Source organism: Tursiops truncatus, chromosome 11 (genome assembly GCF_011762595.2).
Source record: "Tursiops truncatus isolate mTurTru1 chromosome 11, mTurTru1.mat.Y, whole genome shotgun sequence".
Taxonomy (NCBI): Eukaryota; Metazoa; Chordata; class Mammalia; order Artiodactyla; family Delphinidae; genus Tursiops; species Tursiops truncatus.
In genome coordinates this window covers 62382345-62400994 of record NC_047044.1, presented here as the reverse complement: position 1 = coordinate 62400994, position 18650 = coordinate 62382345, and the positions used below count along the sequence as shown (strand labels likewise).

Genomic DNA, 18650 nt, shown 5'->3' with positions numbered 1-18650 from the left:
ACTGGCTCTTCAGGTAATAAAGCTAAATAGTAATTCTAGAAACTAAAAGAGAGCTAAGATGAGAAATAAAGAGGGGGGAGACTTAATTCAGTAGGTCACTCAAGTGTTCGTAAGAAGCACCCAGGAAGCTTGTTTAAAATACAGATTTCCAGGTCCCATGCCACAATTCTGATTCATTAGGTCTGGAGTAGGGTCCAGGAAGACCACACCTTAACAAGAACCTTGAAGTGATTCTAGTGTTGGAAGTCTCTCCCCATCATAAGCTGGAAAGCACTGAAATAAAAAGGTCTAAGATCTATACGTATTCCAAGAAAAATGGAAAAACAGCAGCATAAGATGTTTTTATATTGTTCATTTCAAATTTTGCATTGTCATTCAAATTTGGCAGTGTAAAAAAAATGGCTGCCCTTCAAAGGTTAACTGAGGTTTGGACAAAATGAACCTGGGTCACTGAACTGATAAATTTGTTGCCCATCATCTAGGTTCATCTAGAACTTCCCTGCCCAGATGGCACAAAATTACTGTGCAGGGACTCCCCTCATGGTCCAGTGGGTAAGACTCCGTGCTCCCAATGCAGGGGGCCCGGGTTCCATCCTTGGTCATGGAACTAGATCCCACGTGCATGCCGCAACTAAGAGTTCTCATGCCACAACTAAGATCCCACGTGCTACAACTATTTCCACATGCCACAACTAAGTTCTCATGCCACAACAACATGAGAACTAAGTTCTCATGCCACAACTAAGATCCCACGTGCTACAATTATTTACAGCCTAAATAAATAAATATATATATATATATAGTGCAGACCAATAACTCATGATAATAAAATTGAGTTCTTTTTTTTTTCTGAAGATTTTTTTTTAACGGCTTATTTATTTATTTATTTGCCATGCCTCGAGGCTTGTGGGATCTTAGTTCCCTGACCAGGGATCAAACCCAGGCCCACTGCAGTGAAAGCACTGAGTCCTAATCACTGGACCACTGTGGACTTCCCAAAGTTGAATTCTTTTTACTCTTTTTTCTCTAGATTGGTTTGTTGCTGAATTTAAAACGTTGCTTGAGAAAAATATACATGGTTAAAAATACGGTATCTGAATAGAAATTCCAATTTATTATCTACTGAATATGAGGGTAACTAAAATTTATTGAGATGTTAAAGCAAGAAGCCAACAGGCTTGAGCTCTAATCTTTATTTAATCTGCCACTAATTAACACTATCATCTGCTTAACAAGTCATCTCTCAAGGCCTCAATTTCCTCTTATGTAAAATGAAGGGGTTAAAATAGCCTAGTTTTTCTAACTGCGGGTCACAATTAATGAGTCATGAAATCAATTTTAGGGGGTCAGAACCAGCATGCTTGTTTGTTTATGTTAATGAAAAATGGAATGAAACAGAAAATGTTAGAGTGCATCACACATAGTAGAGATAAATATTCTTTTATACAGCTTTTGTTTCAGTTTGTATGTGTATAAACTGGGTAAGAATGTAGAATAGTTCCCACTGTGGCACATGGTTAAAAAAAAATTATAGTTTGACAAGTGTCGGCGAGGATGTAGACAAACTGAAACCCTCATACACTGCTGATGGGGATCTAAGATGGTGCAGTTGCTTTGGAAAAGAGTTGGCAGTTCCTCAAAAGGTTAAATATATAATTATCGTGTGACCTAGCAATTCCACAATTCCAATCCTAGGTATGTATGTATGTATGCATGTATGTGTGTGTATCTCCAAGAGAAATGAAAACACATATCCACATATAAACTTGTCCACGAATGTTTCTGAAAGTGGAAACATTCCCATTGTTCATCAACTGATGAACAGATAAACAAAATGTGGTTTATCCATATGAAGGTATATTATTCAGCCATGAAAAGTACTGATACATGCTACAACATGGATGAACCTTGAACAAATTATACCAAGTGAAAGAAACCAGTCACAATAGAGTACATATTGTATGATTCCATTTATAGAAGATGTCTAGAAGAGGCAAATCTACAGAAACAGAAAGTAGAGTAGTGATGGCCTACCACTTGGGCGTGGGGGAGAAGGGCTGACTGCTAATGGTTATGGGGTTTTTCCAGGAAGTGATGAAAATGTTGTAAAATGGATTGTGGTGATAGCTGCACAACTCTGTTAATATACCACAAACCATTGAATTTTACACTTTAAATAGGTAAATTGTATGTTACATGAATTATGTTTCAATAAAACTGTTATTTTAAAAAATTATAGTTTGAAAGTCACTAGACTAGATGACAGATATCACTGAGGTCCCTGAGAATTCTCAGTGTACCCCCATACAGGGCTCACTTCACCCATCCTCCCACAATGGTTATCTGGAGGCAGGGCAGTAAGTTATCATGGAAACACCAACTGACTCCAATTCTGATTCCAGTGCTAACCAGATGCATGGTGACCTCGTTGTACTACCCTCTTCTTCTACGTAAAATGAGGATGATAACCTACCCTACAGGGTTGTTCTAAACATAAAAGGAGATAATAAATGTATACCATGCCTAGCACATAGCTTGAGGTCACAGCCCGATCTTGTCAGTCTCCGTATGCCTCCGTGTCTAAGACACATTCAATAAACATTATTCCAGAGGCTTCATTAACAGGATACATATTTGGGCTTAGTTTACTTGTCACATTGTCTTAACAAGGCCTATGTCATTAGACTCTGATAAAAAATAATTCATAAATGTAATTTTTGCTTCAGCTGTTTGACTTTTTTTTAGTGCAAAAATTACTCTCTTTATAATATTGTATAATGGAAAGAAATTAGTGGTCTCTTTAAAACATTGAAATTTTAATTACATAATTATTAGAAAAGCTACCCATCTCTTCTCAAATGTTTGTTTTGGGCACTTTGAGCAATTACTTTTTTTTTTTTTTTTTTTTGCGGTATGTGGGCCTCTCCCTGTTGTGGCCTCTCCCGTTGCGGAGCACAGGCTCCGGACGCGCAGGCTCAGCGGCCATGGCTTACCAGCCCAGCCACTCCGCGGCATGTGGGATCCTCCCGGACTGGGGCACGAACCCGTGTCCCCTGCATCGGCAGGCGGACTCTCAACCACTGCACCACCAGGGAAGCACTGAGCAATTACTTTTTGTAGTTTCTATTCAGAGGTCAAATTAGGGGAAACCCCTGGCGGTCCAGTGGTTAGGACTCCATCCTTGCACTGCAAGGGGCATGGGTTCCATCCCTGGTCGGGGAACTAAGATCCCACAAGCCTCACGGTGTGGCCAAAAAAAAAAGAAAGTCTATTGAGCACTTGAAATGTGACTAGTTTGTATTGAGATGTTCCGTAAGTGTAAAATACATACCAGATTTTATTTAACAACCTAAATGGGAAAAGAATTTGAAAAAGAACAGATACATGTATATGTATAACTGAATCACTTTGCTGTACACCTGAAACTAACACAACACTGTTAATCAACTATACTCCAATATAAAATAAAAACTTAAAAAAGTCAAATTAGGGGCTTCCCTGGTGGGGCAGTGGTTAAGAATCCGCCTGCCAATGCAGGGGACAGGGGTTCAAGCCCTGGTCGGGGAAGATCCCACATGCCGCGGAGCAACTAAGCCTGTGCGCCACAACTACTGAGCCTGTGCTCTAGAGCACGTGAGCCACAACTACTGAGCCGGAGTGCCTACAGCCCATGCTCCGCAACAAGAGAAGCCACCACAATGAGAAGCCCACGCACTGAGACGAAGAGTAGCCCTCTCTCACTGCAACTAGAGAAAGCCCACACGCAGCAACGAAGAGCCAACGCAGCCAAAAATATAAATAAATAAATAAATAAATAAAAATTTTTAAAAAATCAAATTAAACATTATTCACTTTTTTAGTATAAACGTAACTAAACTGCAAAAAGGATAAGTCCATATATAAGTGTTGGAATGTGCAATCAAATTTTTTTTTCTTTAATTAGGTCAGTAGTTTTCAAAAATAGTTCCAGCAGCCAAGGTGTAATCCATCAGCGTCCCTCCCATTTCCCCACACCGCCACCCTCCTTCACCCTCCTCCTTCCTTCTGGGGAACGTCTCCTCCGCTGGTCTCAACAAACACTTCAAGCTGCCATTTTCTTCACTGTCTAGCTTCCTTGGTCAGAGTGACTGGTCAAAGGATGAGCCTGCTCATCATAATCAATTAGGTGGAAATATACAATATACAAAACAGAAGCCTCTACCTGCTCTTGTCCACCCCTTCTCCCAAGCCAATTCTACTTCCCAAAGGTAACCTCTGTCACAGTTTGGAGTAAAGATTTTCTGATATTGCCTATACATGTTAATAACAGCAAACATATAGTACTATGTGTCAGTCACCGTTCTAAGCATTCAGTATACATTATCTCATTTTATCTTCACAACAGCTCATGAGGAAGCTATTATCACTATGCCTATCTTACAAACGAGAAAACTGAGGCACAGAGAAGTTAACACATGTCACACGTGAACACACATTTTTAAAAATTGTAATGGTTTTATGTTGATGTGCTATTCAGTAATTATTTCTTCTTGGACAGCTTCCCACATTAAGATGTACAGATCAGATCTACCTCAACCTTTCAGTACCACATACTATTTCATTCTGCAATAGTTTATGACTTATTGAATGAAGCCCGTGTCAATGAACATTTATGTGGTTTTAGGTTCTTCATTTTTAAGAACAAGACTGCAGTGAACATGCTTCTACTATTGCCTACTTTCAGGTGTGCATCTAAGGTGTAACTTCCTAAAACAGCATTTCATAGGTTCAAAAGACTTATGTATTAAAATTTTTAAGAGACATTTCCAAATGTTCCTCAAAAAAAGTTGCATCAATTTATATATAATTTTGCATCAATGTATATTTGAACTATTAGCTATATGAGAAAGCTTATTCTCTACATCCTTGTCAATGTTGAGCATTATTTTTTTTAAGATTTTTTTTTATGTGTACCATTTTTTAAAGTCTTTATTGAATTTGTTACAATATTGTTTCTGTTTTATGTTTTGGCTTTTCAGCCACGAGGCATGTGGGATCTTGGCTCCTCCACCAGGGATTGAACGCCCACCCCCTGCACTGGAAGGCAAAGTCTTAACCAGTGGACCACCAGAGAAGTCCCATACTGAGCATTATTAATCACTTTTATTTTTTCCGGTCTGCTAGATATGTGAAAAATGGTACATTATTGTTTTAGTTTTTATTCTTTTAATCATAAGGAAGGTTGAGCATATTTTAAAATGTATATTGGCCACTTAATACACTTACTTTTTGAAACTACATTTATTTTTAAAAGGTCATTTATAAATTGTTTATTATCTCTACAACTTAATTACTTTTTAAATTTGCACAAGGACCTTCTGAATATCATGTGTAACTCCTTGTACAATTCAAATTGCCTCTCACAGCAGCTGTCTTTCCTGGTGTCTGATTCCTATCCAGATCTCATTAATATTCTTTCCAAATAGAAATGTTGCTTCACTATACAGATGAGACCTTCGTTTCTGTAGAGTTCTCTTCTGTAGGGTACCCACCCCTTGATTGCTCATCAATATTCCCAGCACAGCACAACCCTGTGAGAAGTCTGACTGACACTATGTGACAATCCAGGCATTAAGATCACTCTGTGGTTATGCTTCAGCTGCTGCCCTCAACTAGCCAGTCTAAGGCTTCTTAGTCGTGTGAGGGGAAGGGTGCTCTGAATATCAAGATCATCTTTGGAATCTGAATCTCTCATGCGGAGTCCAAACACGTCTAATTTTTCTGAAAAGGGTCCCCTATGATTCCAATGTAAAAACAGCTTTGGGAGTGCAGTTTTGGCTTGATCCCGGGGTCATTAGGCCAGAGCAGGGAGGCAAACATAGACCCTAACCACCCACCATCTAGATGACTGTGTCAGAATCAGGTAAAAGTTTGAGCCACCTTAGCACAGGGATCAGTTATATGCAAAGACATTCATTCCATTTGATCTTATTCACTTAATCCTTAATGATACCATGAAATAAATACTATTCTCGTCTTTCAGAGGAAGAGGCTCAGAAAGGTTAAATAACTTGCTCAAGGTAACACAGCTAGTAAGTGGCAGAGCCAGGATTTGAAAAAGCGTGACAGACCCTAATGTCGGTGCTCTGATGATTTACTGAAAATCACATCCTCCCTGTATCTGGGGGTGGTCTGGGCCACTCTCAAAGTGTCTCAAAACTAGAAATGGAAACGGCTGGGCCACATACCCCAGCCTGTTCCACCTCTAAGTCAATTCTGCCCCAGTTTCTTTCAGCTCAGGTCCAATCTTGAGTCTACCACTTATCTATCTATTTATTTATTTTTTGGCCACACCACCCAGCTTGCGGGATCTTAGTTCCCCAACCAGGAATTGAACCCGGGCCCACTGGCAGTGAAAGCACCAAGTCCTAACCACTGGACTGCCAGGAATTCCCAACCACTTATCTATTAAGTAAAATTAGGAAAATCACTCTAAGCCTTAGTTTCATCCTCTCTAAGATGTTCCTTTAGCTTAGTGCTAAAATAAGTGCTTAATAAATATTGACAGTAGTGGTGGTAATAACAATAGCTAACATTCACTGAACATTTACCATGTACTAGATACTGTTTTAATTGTTTTGCAAATGTAAATTTATTAATCCTCATAGTAACACATTCAGAATAGTATTGTCCCACTTTACAGGTGAAGAAACTGAGGCCCAGAGAGGTTAAATAGATCCTAGCTCTTACTCATTTTTTAGAAGGCTGGGATGGAAACAATGATCTCAAGCACAAAGGATAAACCAGAAATGCAGTTCCAATGCACACTGTACTTCATGGTCTACTTATTTTTGTTAAATCAGCAATTTAAAAAAAAGAGCATCTCTGATGTTGTTTCCGAGAAACTGGTAGTTACAACCAGAAAAACTACAGCTGCTCAAAACCCTGACGCCATTTCTCTGCACCAAAAAGTTTAAACCTCTGTCAAATTATACCTTGAAAGGGCCAAATTTTAGGTGTTCTCAACACCTCTGTAAAAACTCTAAGTTGAAGATGATATAATTATCATTTTCTTACATGCTTCTATTACTTTATTCATTCATTTGAATATCTTATCTTCTTGTACTTTTGAAACCCACATTAGCTTTTTACATAATTGTGGTAATCTTCACAAAGCTTATTTAGACAGTTTAAAGAGTAACCCCCAATTATGGACTTTACAAACTGACTTCAGTCTAAAATTTTTTGGTCGTGAAGAACCGACGAAGAACCTTTCTGATCTTTTTTTTTCCTTTAAATTAAGGAATTACCAGATCTAATCCAATTTTAATTCTATCTCTTCTCTCAAATCTAATTTGTTACTTATTCACTAGGTTCTTCTTCCCCCTTCCCCCCCAGTTGATAATTAACTCACTGTAAGGACAAACATAGTCCAATGCAGTGAGGTTTTTTCCCCAGTATTTTTTCACACATAGCAAGGAAAATCTCTCCAAGTAAGTAAAAAAAAACCCAAACAAACAAAAAAACCCAAAACAAAACAAAGCCCCCACAGATAATGATGTCAATAACTTCAAATTTAAAGTGAAAATTAGAGAAAAGTATAGTTAACTGGAAAAAGAATATAGAAATTTAGAGTTGACTGAGGCCATTACACAAAACATGGATTTACTCTGAATTCCTGTTTCTTCTTTAACCTTTGTACCATTTCATACTTGAACAGCAGATGCATCAAATATCAGTTCCTGGTACAGTGCAGGAGCTCAATAAATATCTGCTATATGAATGAAAAACAGTATTATCCAAGTTCTCAGTTCCCACATATCTTGACAAAGACCCACCTGCATAATTGAGTGTCTGCCTATGAACTACATACTCCCAGGTCTTGAAAATTACATGCTAATTAAGACAAAGTGGCTAATTAAAGAGTCTTCTTTGCAATGTCAAAGCAGAAGAAATATATACACTTATTTAAGAAGGCTGCATCTGTTAAAGATATAACCTCCTTATACCAGTCCTTTGTCCTTAATAATTAATCAAGTTTTCTCCAAATACAGGGCTTCTTAGTTTCACTCCTGGCCATTTCCAGGAAGGGCCTGGCTTCCATTCTTCTTATCTGAAATTTTAGATGATGTATTTTTTTCAGGACTTGCTCAATCTTAAAAGCCAGTTCAGATCAATTTAACCAATCCCTTCAAGTAGGAGAATTAAAACAGGTTTACTGAAAAGTGACTCTTCTCTAGGCAAGTTCTCTAATCTTTCCTTTCTGTAAAAATCTGAGAAGCTAACCCAGAACAATGCTTTAATCAAGGACAAGCATAGCCGAGGCTGGTCACATAAAGAATTACCAAATCACACAGTCACAGAAGTGATACAATTTTGCTACTTATGTGAACCAATGCTATGCATCATATTTCTTAAGGACTGGTTACAAACATATTAATGTTAATGATTTAATTACATTTTAATGTTTACCTTCTAAAATTACATCAAATTATGGTGCTGTTTTTAAAAAGCCATTGAGAGGCATTTATTGAGTAGTGGTCTTTTATTCTCCATGGGAAAGTCAATCAGCTTCTTTGGGTAGGTTTCAGTTTCTTTATCTCAAAAACAGATAATAATTCACAAGGGATGGTTATGAGGATTAAGTGAGAAAATAGAAGTATAACTACTTTGAAAAGTATAAATTGCTATAAAACTATTATAATTTTTAATAAAATTTCAAGCCAGTTTCAAGGAAAAAAATTAGTGGGATTAAAAATTATTCTACCCAATGAGGATAAATTGGAAAAAAATTAGAACTGATTACTTAACATTGTCTGGTTTGACTAGATGTTAACAAGAAACCCCTTGGTTAATTAAGACTGTTGCTAAAAACTTCTCTAATCAATACACTGTCCTATTTCAGGGCATGTAGTAAGTATAATGAAAATAATTTCATCTTTCCTTGAGGATTCTAGGTAGCTTTCTTATTTTTCTCCTAGAGAAGGAAAGCAGAATAAAATTTCTGATTGCTTGAAAATTCTAGTCAGTTGGTTCTAGTTTTGCTATACTTGCTTTTAAAAATGTAATGAGAGCTAATAGACTAGTATTGGCCAGCAGTAATAACCCTGAAAGTAGATGCTGACAGTGGTAGTAAAATAGTGGCCTGGATCCTGGGAACATCTTGGAAAACCTGCACTCAGGTGGAACTGAATCCTGCCTATCACAGTATCCAAACCTTTGTCCTGCTACCTTCAGAAATCCTCAGAGACTGCTACCTGATTTGAACCCTGATGGAAATATCTCAAGCTGTTGTCCATTAAAAAAAAAAAAAACCACAACAAAACTTTGGATTGCAAACCAAAACAAGACTTGTTAAAAGAAGTCTCTCTTCAAGGCTCATTCATTCATTCAACAAATATTTGAGCACTTACCATGTGTCAAGCAGTGCTCTATTTGCTCAGGATATAACACTAAAAGTGACAGACAAGGTCTCTGCTCTCATGAAGCTTCCATTCCACTGGGGAAGCTGGACAATTAAACACTGTGATTAGTGCTGTGAAGGAAATACAAAGAGAGTAACTGGAGTGGTGGTAGGAAAGGGGGCAGATACTTTAGATACTGGCCAGGGAAGGCCTCTTTGAGTGAATGACATTTGAGGTGAAACCTGAATGATGGGGAGGAGACAGGCAGCCAGCCAGGTGAAGAGAAGAGATGGGAGAGTTTTCCTGGCAAAGGAAATAGCAAATGCAAAGGCCCTGAGGCAGGAATAATATGGCTAGGGAGTGAGAAGTATGAAATGATGACAGAGCCAGTTTAAATAGGATTTACAAGGAATGGTAGAAGATTTTAATTTTATTCTCAGTGTGATGTGATGTCAAACATTGTTAGACAATAGTGTTTGCAACATGAGATATATTTAATGTATTCTACGAGTATTTAATTGCTTATTACATGTATAATGGTTGCAAAATGAAAAGGAAAGGCAAGGTTCTCACACTTAGAAGGTTTACAATCTATTAAGGAAGCAATAATTCATAAACAGTGACAGCACTAAGGTAAAAAATGAAGTAAAAATAAAGTGCCAACCGAAGGCTGGGGAGGGAGCCACTGATTCAAATAGAAGACTTTAGAAAAGGCTTCATTTTTCAAAGTAGCATTTTATTTGAGCTCTTAAGGAAAAAGGATTTAAGGGGGGCGGGGGGGGAAGGGGGGAGTCTGAGGCTGTGGGAACTGCATGAGCAAAGGCACAGAGGCAGGAAAGGACAGGGTGGGTCCAGGAAACCGTGAATCATTGTATGGCTACAGTGCCAGGTGGGTGGGTAGTGATGTGAGAGATAAGCCTGGAAAAATAGGCTGTCAGGGTGTGGAAGTTGGGGTCTTCAATGGCATGCAGAGAAATTTAGACTTGATTTACTTGGGCTTTGGTTCCCCTTAAGTATGTAAAAGAATCTCTTCAGGTACTTAAAACTGCAGATTCCCATGCCCCATCCCTCCAGATACATTGATTTGTAAGTCTAGGTGGGACCTAAGAATCTCCTTTTTAAACCAACACCCCAGGTGATTCTGAGACAGATAATCAGGAAACCATACTTTGAAAATCAGTGTTCTATTTTTTTATGACAAGTCTGGACTGAAAGGGAAAAACTGAAGCCAACTCTAAGGATTGCTCAAGAACTCTAACAAAAAAGGGGGAGCTGAATTAGAAGAGCCATTATCACTGTTGGGATAGTATCAACCAAAGCTGGTGATTAAATGTGGGAGGAGAGAAGGACGGAAGTGTTCAACACAACTTCTATCCTTGTCCCTAGGGAAATTAGGTGGACGCAGGTACCTGGTGCAGAGGGACCATCCACATGGTCTACCAGGTGTTGGAAATATGGATCTGGGCTCAGAAGATATGCAAAGGCACTAAACATACTGGTTAGGTACTCCAAAGTAAATTCAAGACAAATTAAAGAATATAAAAAGTAAAACCATAAAATTTAGAAGGAAATTGAAGTGAATACTTAACCCATCTCTGGATGGCAAAAGACTTCTGAACATAGAAGCAACAGAAAAATCCCAAAGAAAAAGATTTATAGATAAGAAATAATATACCATGTACGAAATTAAAATAACTAAACATTTGACCATAGAACAAAGAATTAATATTCTTAAAACGAAGAGCTTATATGGGAATTCCCTGGTGGTCCAGTAGTTAGGACTCAGCGCTTTCACTGTCAGGGCCAGGTTCAAACCCTGGTTGCGGAACTAAGAGTTAAAGACAAACAAACAAAAAACCGAAGAGCTTATACAAATCACAAAGAAAAAAACACTAAGAATAGCTTCTGTATGGAATAGGGGAAGTTATTAAATAACTTGGCTTGGTAGCTTAAACATCTTGTCATAAAGAGACTTGCTTTATATGCACTAGAGATGATCGGGCTTTGTGGCATAGATCAGCAGGGCTCTTTCGATGTACTTTACCAGGTAATCAAGTGTCAACCTACGGGAGTGCCTAAAAATACCGATTGTTGTAATTTCTATTGTCTTGAGAGTACAAATACATTAAATTGCCCCCAAGCTCCACTAAGCCTTGACACCCCTAGGGAAACTGCCTTTATTGCATCCAGTCTTTCCTTGGCTCTATGTATTTAAAATGTGTGCCGGGTTAGGGATGGGACAGAAAATAATTTCACAATGTCTAGTGAGCAGTGGTTCATAAGTCATCCTTTCGATACATAGGTTGTATGGATTTTGGGATCAATAGCCCAATCCTCTCATTTTACAGATGAGGCTCAGAGAAGATGAATGACTTGCCCAAGATCATCTAAGTGGTTGGTTCCCAACACTAAGTTGGGAATCCTGACTCTTAAGCCAGCACCCTTTCCATTTTGCGGTGCTGCTCCATCCATCACAAGCTCTGGATTCTCAAAATAATGGACATGTAAAACACCATAATGTCAACTTCTATACACTTTCCGCTTTAATCACTCCACTCATTCAGTTTGGCCTAATAAAAACCTGTACTCCCTCCCCCAAAGCCCCAAATAAATGAAAGAACTCCAAACAAACAAATAAAAAACATAATTAAAATATTAAGACATTTGGGCTTCCCTGGTGGCGCAGTGGTTGGGCGTCCGCCTGCCAATGCAGAGGACACGGGTTCGTGCCCCGGTCCGGGAGGATCCCACGTGCCACGGAGCAGCTGGGCCCATGAGCCATGGCCGCTGAGCCTGCGCGTCCGGAGCCTCTGCTCCGCGGCGGGAGGGGCCACAGCGGTGAGAGGCCCGCGTACCGCAAAAAAAAAAAAAAAAAAAAATTGAGACATTTAAAAATGGGAACAGATTAACCAAAAGACAATTCACAGAAATGGAAATGAAGGTATGAAAAATGTTCACTCTCACTAGTAATTAGAGAAATACAAATTAAATCACTTTTGCTTATCAAATTAGTAAAGATAAAAAAATAAGATTCAGTGTTAACGAAGGATGCACTAAGAGGCCCTCACAATCACCATAGGTGAGAATATTGATCTAATCCTTATGAAAACACAATTTGACAGCAGTACTTTTTAATTTTCATGCCCTTTGACCCAGTAATTAAACTTCTGGGAATCTAACCTAAGGAAATAATGAGTGATTCGTACAAAGATTTATGCATAAATTTGTTCTCAGTTTTTTCACTTATTAATAATGGTGTAAAAATCAAAACATCCAAGTACATAGTTAAATTTTGCAACATCAATACAATAGGGTATTAAACATCCATTAAAATTGTTTTCAAATAATTTTGATGCCATGGAAAATCATGGAATAATGTAAAGTGGAAAAGCAGATACAAAACTCTATCTACTGTAATAAAATGAACCCAGTTACCTGTGTGTTTATGTGAGTGTGTTTGTGTGTATCAAAGGAAAAGAAAAAAAAGACTGAAAGGAAATACACCAAACAGTACTTCTCTGCAGAACAGATTATGGACTATTTTGTCTCCTTCATAATTTATTTTTTTCCCAGGTTTTCTGTAACTAGCATATATAATTCTTATTTTCAAAATATGTATGGATGTTTGTATATGTGAAAATAAAACAAGAATTATATATATAATATGAAAAGAGGTTTTAAAGATGATTAATTTGTAAATCACTCACATTCAGGTATCAGTTGAAGTCATGGAAATAGATCAGATTGCTCGGGGAGAGAGTATAAGGAGAACAGGATGCTGGACAGGTCATGGCCAACACACACATTTAAGGGGCAAAAAGGCTGTGAATTAATGAAGGAGCATGGAAGGAAATGGTTAGATGGAGAACCAGATAGAGTCACATCAAGAAAGCCACATGAAAGTGGACAGAAAAGTTGTCCACCTGGTCAAATGTTGTCAAGTGACGAGGAGGAGGCCAGTGACAGGGCCATTAGAGGGAAATCACTGGGTACTACGCATGGACAGATCAGTTTCCTCTAGTGCTGGTGGTGGAAATCAAATCTGAGCAAATATTACCTGTTCAATAAAATTGACTGTGAGGAAAAGAAGTCCTGTGCTTAAATTATTTGCTTAAGCTTCAGTTTATGGGGGAAAAAGGTTGTGGAAATCTAAAACCAAGTAAAAGCATATCAGGATGACTAATCTATGGGTAATGAAACAAAAATTGGCAATACTTTGGTGTACAAGAAAAAACATGTTTGAGGGATTGTAAAGTTTCCATTTAGTGAGCTCCATTATAGGATAAATATGGGAGAAAACAGCTCCACACTTGTTACCAGAAGTACAAAAAAGCTATTATCTTTTTTCCCCAAACATGCAAGTTCTTAGTTTCAGAGTAGTATTAAAGAAATTCTTTAAAAATAAAAATAATGTAAAATTTCATAGCATCATGTTAACTTTTTTTTTTTTTTGGCCATGCCGCACGGCTTGTGGGATCTTAGTTCCCTGAACAGGGATTGAACCTGGGCCCTCGGCAGTGAGAGTGTGGAGCCAAGGAATTCCCCATGTTAACTTCTTATGACTGGACATGTGAAGTTTCTAGAAACATTTTCAAATATAAAGAAATCATCTGACATGTTAAATAATGGATTTATTGTTGGGTCAAACCTTGTCCTGTTTATGAAAAGAGGTCTGCATTAGCACAATAACTTGACTGAGTCTCAAGGACTTTCCCTCCAGCCACAGAATAAACAAATCAGTATAGCCCTACCAAGAGTACCATTTACCATAGAATCTCAATTCCACAACCATTAAGTAGAAACTACTCAACTTACAACCGCTCATTTGTTACTAAAGAACCTTGAAGAGTCTGTGTTAAGTAATTTAACATCACCTGGAGACTACTGTACACAATCCAAAATAAAGTACTTAAACTTCCTATCAAAAAACATACAGTGAAAGACCATACCAACCTTAAAAAAAAAAAAAAGTCTTTTCTTATGGAAATTCCTGACTTAGGAACCAAGGCACACTTTTTCCTATCTGCAGAAAGAGTACAATTCCAATCTCAGTGAAAGTCGCCTACTTATGAGTGTATGGAATTTAGAATGCCTGAAAACTAGTTTTGCTGTCAACATAAATAATGACAAATTCTCCCAATTTGTGGTTAGGTGGTCTTTTAAGGCAAAGATGTCTAATGATCTCCCACACTCTCAACATTCTTTTGTGTCTGTGTTGTATATATGTCTTTGATGAACCTTTCTGATACAGAAGCTCTAAATGTTGAAAAATACCAGAGGAGGGACTTCCCTGGTGGAGCAGTGGTTAGGAATCCACCTGCCAACGCAGGGGACACAGGTTTAAGCCCTAGTCCGGGAAGATTCCCACATGCCGCAGAACAATTAAGCCCGTGAGCCACAACTACTGAACCTGTGCTCTAGAGCCTCAAGCCACAACTACTGAAGCCCGTGCACCTAGAGCCTGTGCTCCATAACAAGAGAAGCCACCGCAATGAGAAGCCCGCGCAACGCAATGAAGAGTAGACCCTGCTCACCACAGCTAGAGAAAGCCCGTGTGCAGTAACGAAGACCCAATGCAGCCAAAAATAAATAAATAAATTTATTTAAAAAAAAAGAAAGAAAAATACCAGAGGAAATCCAGATATTTGAAACCCTAAGAGGAACAATAATTAAAATTTGTACTTGAAAACATAAGTAAACAACAAAATCATTGTAGATACACAAAATACATGCAAATACCTACTGTCTTTCCAAAAATTCCTGGTGGGACCACTTTCCTAGAGCGTGAACAGAGAGAAACAATGTCAAAGGAGGTAAGAAATGTGTTCATCAAGTACCATGGCTCATTGCCAAATGAAACAACCATCATCTGTATTATTAACTCAAAATCTCTATTTTATTTTTTTTAACATCTTTGTTGGAGTATAATTGCTTTACAATGTTGTGTTAGTTTCTGCTGTATAACAAAGTGAATCAGCTATATGTACACATATATCCCCATATCCACTCCTTCTTGTGCCTCCCTCCCACCCTCCCCATCCCACCCCTCTAGGTGGTCACAAAGCACTGAGCTGATCTCCCTGTGCTATGCAGCTGCTTCCCACTAGCTATCTGTTTTACATTTGGTAGTGTGTATATGTCCATGCCACTCTCTCACTTCGTCCCAGCTTACCCTTCCCCCTCCCCGTGTCCTCAAGTCCATTCTCTACGTCTGCGTCATTATTCCTGTCCTGCCCCTAGGTTCATCAGAACTATTTTTTTTTTAAAAATCTCTATTTTAAAAATGAAAAACATAATCATATAGAAGGGACTGTGGCATGTTCATCCTCTATATACTAGAACACCAGCACACTGTAGGCAGTTACTAAATGCCTGCAGTTTATGAAGAACACTGCAGACTACCACAGACTTCAGATCATTAAAATGCTGCAAAGAATCTTCAAACATTTCTGACCCTTTCCTCCTCCACCCTGTCCCCTGCTCCAAAAAAAAAAGAAAAGAAAAGAAAGAGAAAGAAAGAAAGAAAAAGACATTTTGAGGGTACCTTAGCAAGAAAAAGTATCCTCTGTCATCAAGATGTGCTGTTAATAGAATTGTTTTCACTTCTGAAGCTTTCTTTTCTTATAATTATTAGGTGGTTAAAATTTGGCCCACCTTTAACCAGAATCTGGAACAAAACTTGAATGTACCAAGCTAAACAAAGTTACACAATGGACCAAGTTTTACAAAATGGCACTGCTTTGCTAATGTTGCCAATACACTATTCTCTTCCCAGAGGCTCTAGAGTTCAGGGACTACATGATAACAACACTTCTAGGCCCAATTCAGAACTGTGAAAATAGCTCCACCAACTATTTACTGAACTACATAGAATTAATGACAAGTCCTAATCCCATTATCAAAAGGCCATAATGTTGACAGAACATAAGGTAAGGAATATGACTGACACAAATACATGGACTGAAGAGAATCACTCACTATTGCTCAAAGGTTTTTGTTATTGTTGTTTATTTTGTTTTGTGTTCAAGGAAAAGCAGAAGAGGGAATTTTTTAAAAACTGTATTCTCTGTGCTCCTACAGCACTCTGGGTTGATCTCTAGTATAGCACTGGCCTCACTAATACTCTAAGTTGTATCTATTGACCTGCCTAACCCATTTGATTTTAAGCTATTTTAGAGTAAGAACATTTAGAACTTTGAATCCGCAGGACTGACAATACAAGAGGCACTCAATAAATGTTTTGTCCAAAAAAAAAGAAATGAATTCTTAAAGTGATTACCTAGTACCATGTTATGTGTTGTTCTATCAATGCAAAACAAAGAAATACATATGTACACACTCGTTTTTGAAGGTCTACCTAAAACATGATCATCCTTCTTCCAGGCTATAACTCCACAGGAGCTTAGGAAATGCTCATTGAGGGTCATCTTCTTTTGTGCCTACATCAGACCTCAGAAGAAAGTGTTATTTCATGGTTTCTAAAATACTTATTTGTGAATAGTATTAATAACTATGCAAAGGAAAAGTATTCCATTTAACCACTTAAATCAAGAGCAAAAGAAAGAACACCTAATGCAAAAGAAGACCTCTGCCCTTTTAAAGGGTCACTGTCTTAACGGCTGATAACTCCCTAATTATCTTTGACTAACTTGAAAAGTCAAGTCAATAGAACCATCTGGATTAGGCAGACTTCTGAAAACTGGAATTAGGTGAAAGATAACAGTATTTCAAATATCTCTCACCAGGATTGTAAGCACCAGTAAGGAGGTAAGGAAGGGTGCCAGATGGTTAGCTCCTAGCACCTACAGCTTCAGGCTTAGTAGGTGTAGCCAGGGGTGTACAGTTACCTTATATTAACACCTACGTATTGACAGGTGCCATATGTACACGATAGCGATTCTGGGGTGACACATCCAGCTGTAAGGACTGCTATATTATCAACATATCTCAAAAGGCTGAATGGAAGGGGAGAAAAATCGAAGAGGGAGGGAATGGCTAAAAATGGAGAATGGAAAAGAGCAGTTGAATTATTAGAATATTTCCCTGGGAGACTATTTTGAATTTTGATGAACTGCCGCTTTCCTCCACCACACCAGAAAAGTATATATTGTTACATATAGTTAGAAAGGAGTGTTCCAGTTGGAAGAGGAGGGGATCCTATCAGTTCCCGCCCTCAGGCAGCAAAAGCTCCGCTCTACATAATTACTCCAACCCCAGCGCAGTACACAGAAGTGAGGAAAGAGCAAAGGATCAGCAGCTCCTCCACTCCCTCTCTCGAGGGGGAGGGGTTCACGCTCCTTGTGTTCCCCCCACCCCCAAAAGTCCCGGGAGAAAGAGGGTGTGGAGGGAATTCGAGGTCTCCGCGCACTCTCCGGCTGTGGAGGATGTGGAGAAAGAAGGCCCTTACCTGGCTAACAGCGGTCTTTTCTCTGCGCTGCTACCAGCCCTGGTACGGGTCCCTGGCGCTTTGCCTTGCGCACCTGTCGCGACCCAGCTGCAACACCTACAGCTCCCTGCGGCCCCGCCCCGGTCCGGCTCAGAGCCCCGCCCAAGACCCCGCCCACCGACGCGGGGGCGCGCACGTCAGACCGCCTCCCGCGCGGCCTCGGGGAGAGCGTGCGCGCCGCCGGCTGCGTGCTCCTCCTCACGGCTGCTCGCGTTGCTCTGCGGTGCGGCGTCGGCGTGGTGAGGGGCGTGGCTGCTTTTTCCAGGGCCCGTGTCTCGCTTTTTGTTCTTTGAGGGGTCTACGCACTTGCACGACGTAGAGTTCTGTGTTTCTGTACTTTGGCTTTAACCTGCTGACTCAGAGCTTTCACAGTTTGACTCAAGAGCGATTAGGAGATTTGTCCTAGGTTCAAGTGTAGGCCAGTCACCAACCAGGTTCCTGGTGCTTTTGGGGTAAGTTCTGTGCAGGGAGGGTGTTCTAGAGGAGGCCGTGGGGTGTAGTGGAAAGAGCTTTAAATTCATCCTGGTTCCACCGCTTGAAGTTCAAGTCGCCTCACCTCACTAGAGCAGAATTTCTTCATGTAAATGAAGGGGTTGTACAAGGGCAGGTCTCCAAGTTCTCCAGCAGCTCTAGCCCTTATCATTCCTTCATTTAGAGCTGTGCCCTAAAGGTTTAGAGTACGTTGGGAGGCCTAGCACTTGGCCATCCTGCCCGCACATTTTGCCCCAGGTACGTGTGGCTGTATGAGGGCCCTTTGAGAATGTCCTTTCCTTTTCCTTTGCCTGCGCCCCACGTGTAGTAAGGTTTCAAACCACAAGTTT

The 18650-nt window shown here is 39.4% G+C and overlaps 1 protein-coding gene across 2 annotated transcripts in view; it reads right to left on the bottom strand.

The window, feature by feature from the left end:
* The window catches only part of LIMA1 (LIM domain and actin binding 1), an 83248-nt gene extending 65322 nt beyond the window's left edge, over positions 1–17926 (bottom strand). For both annotated transcript variants that reach the window (XM_019934458.3, XM_019934462.3), the window contains exon 1: positions 17791–17926. The gene's annotated coding sequence lies outside the window, so the exon portion shown is untranslated. The remainder of the gene's footprint in view (positions 1–17790) is intronic.
* Between the last annotated feature and the right edge of the window lie 724 nt (positions 17927–18650).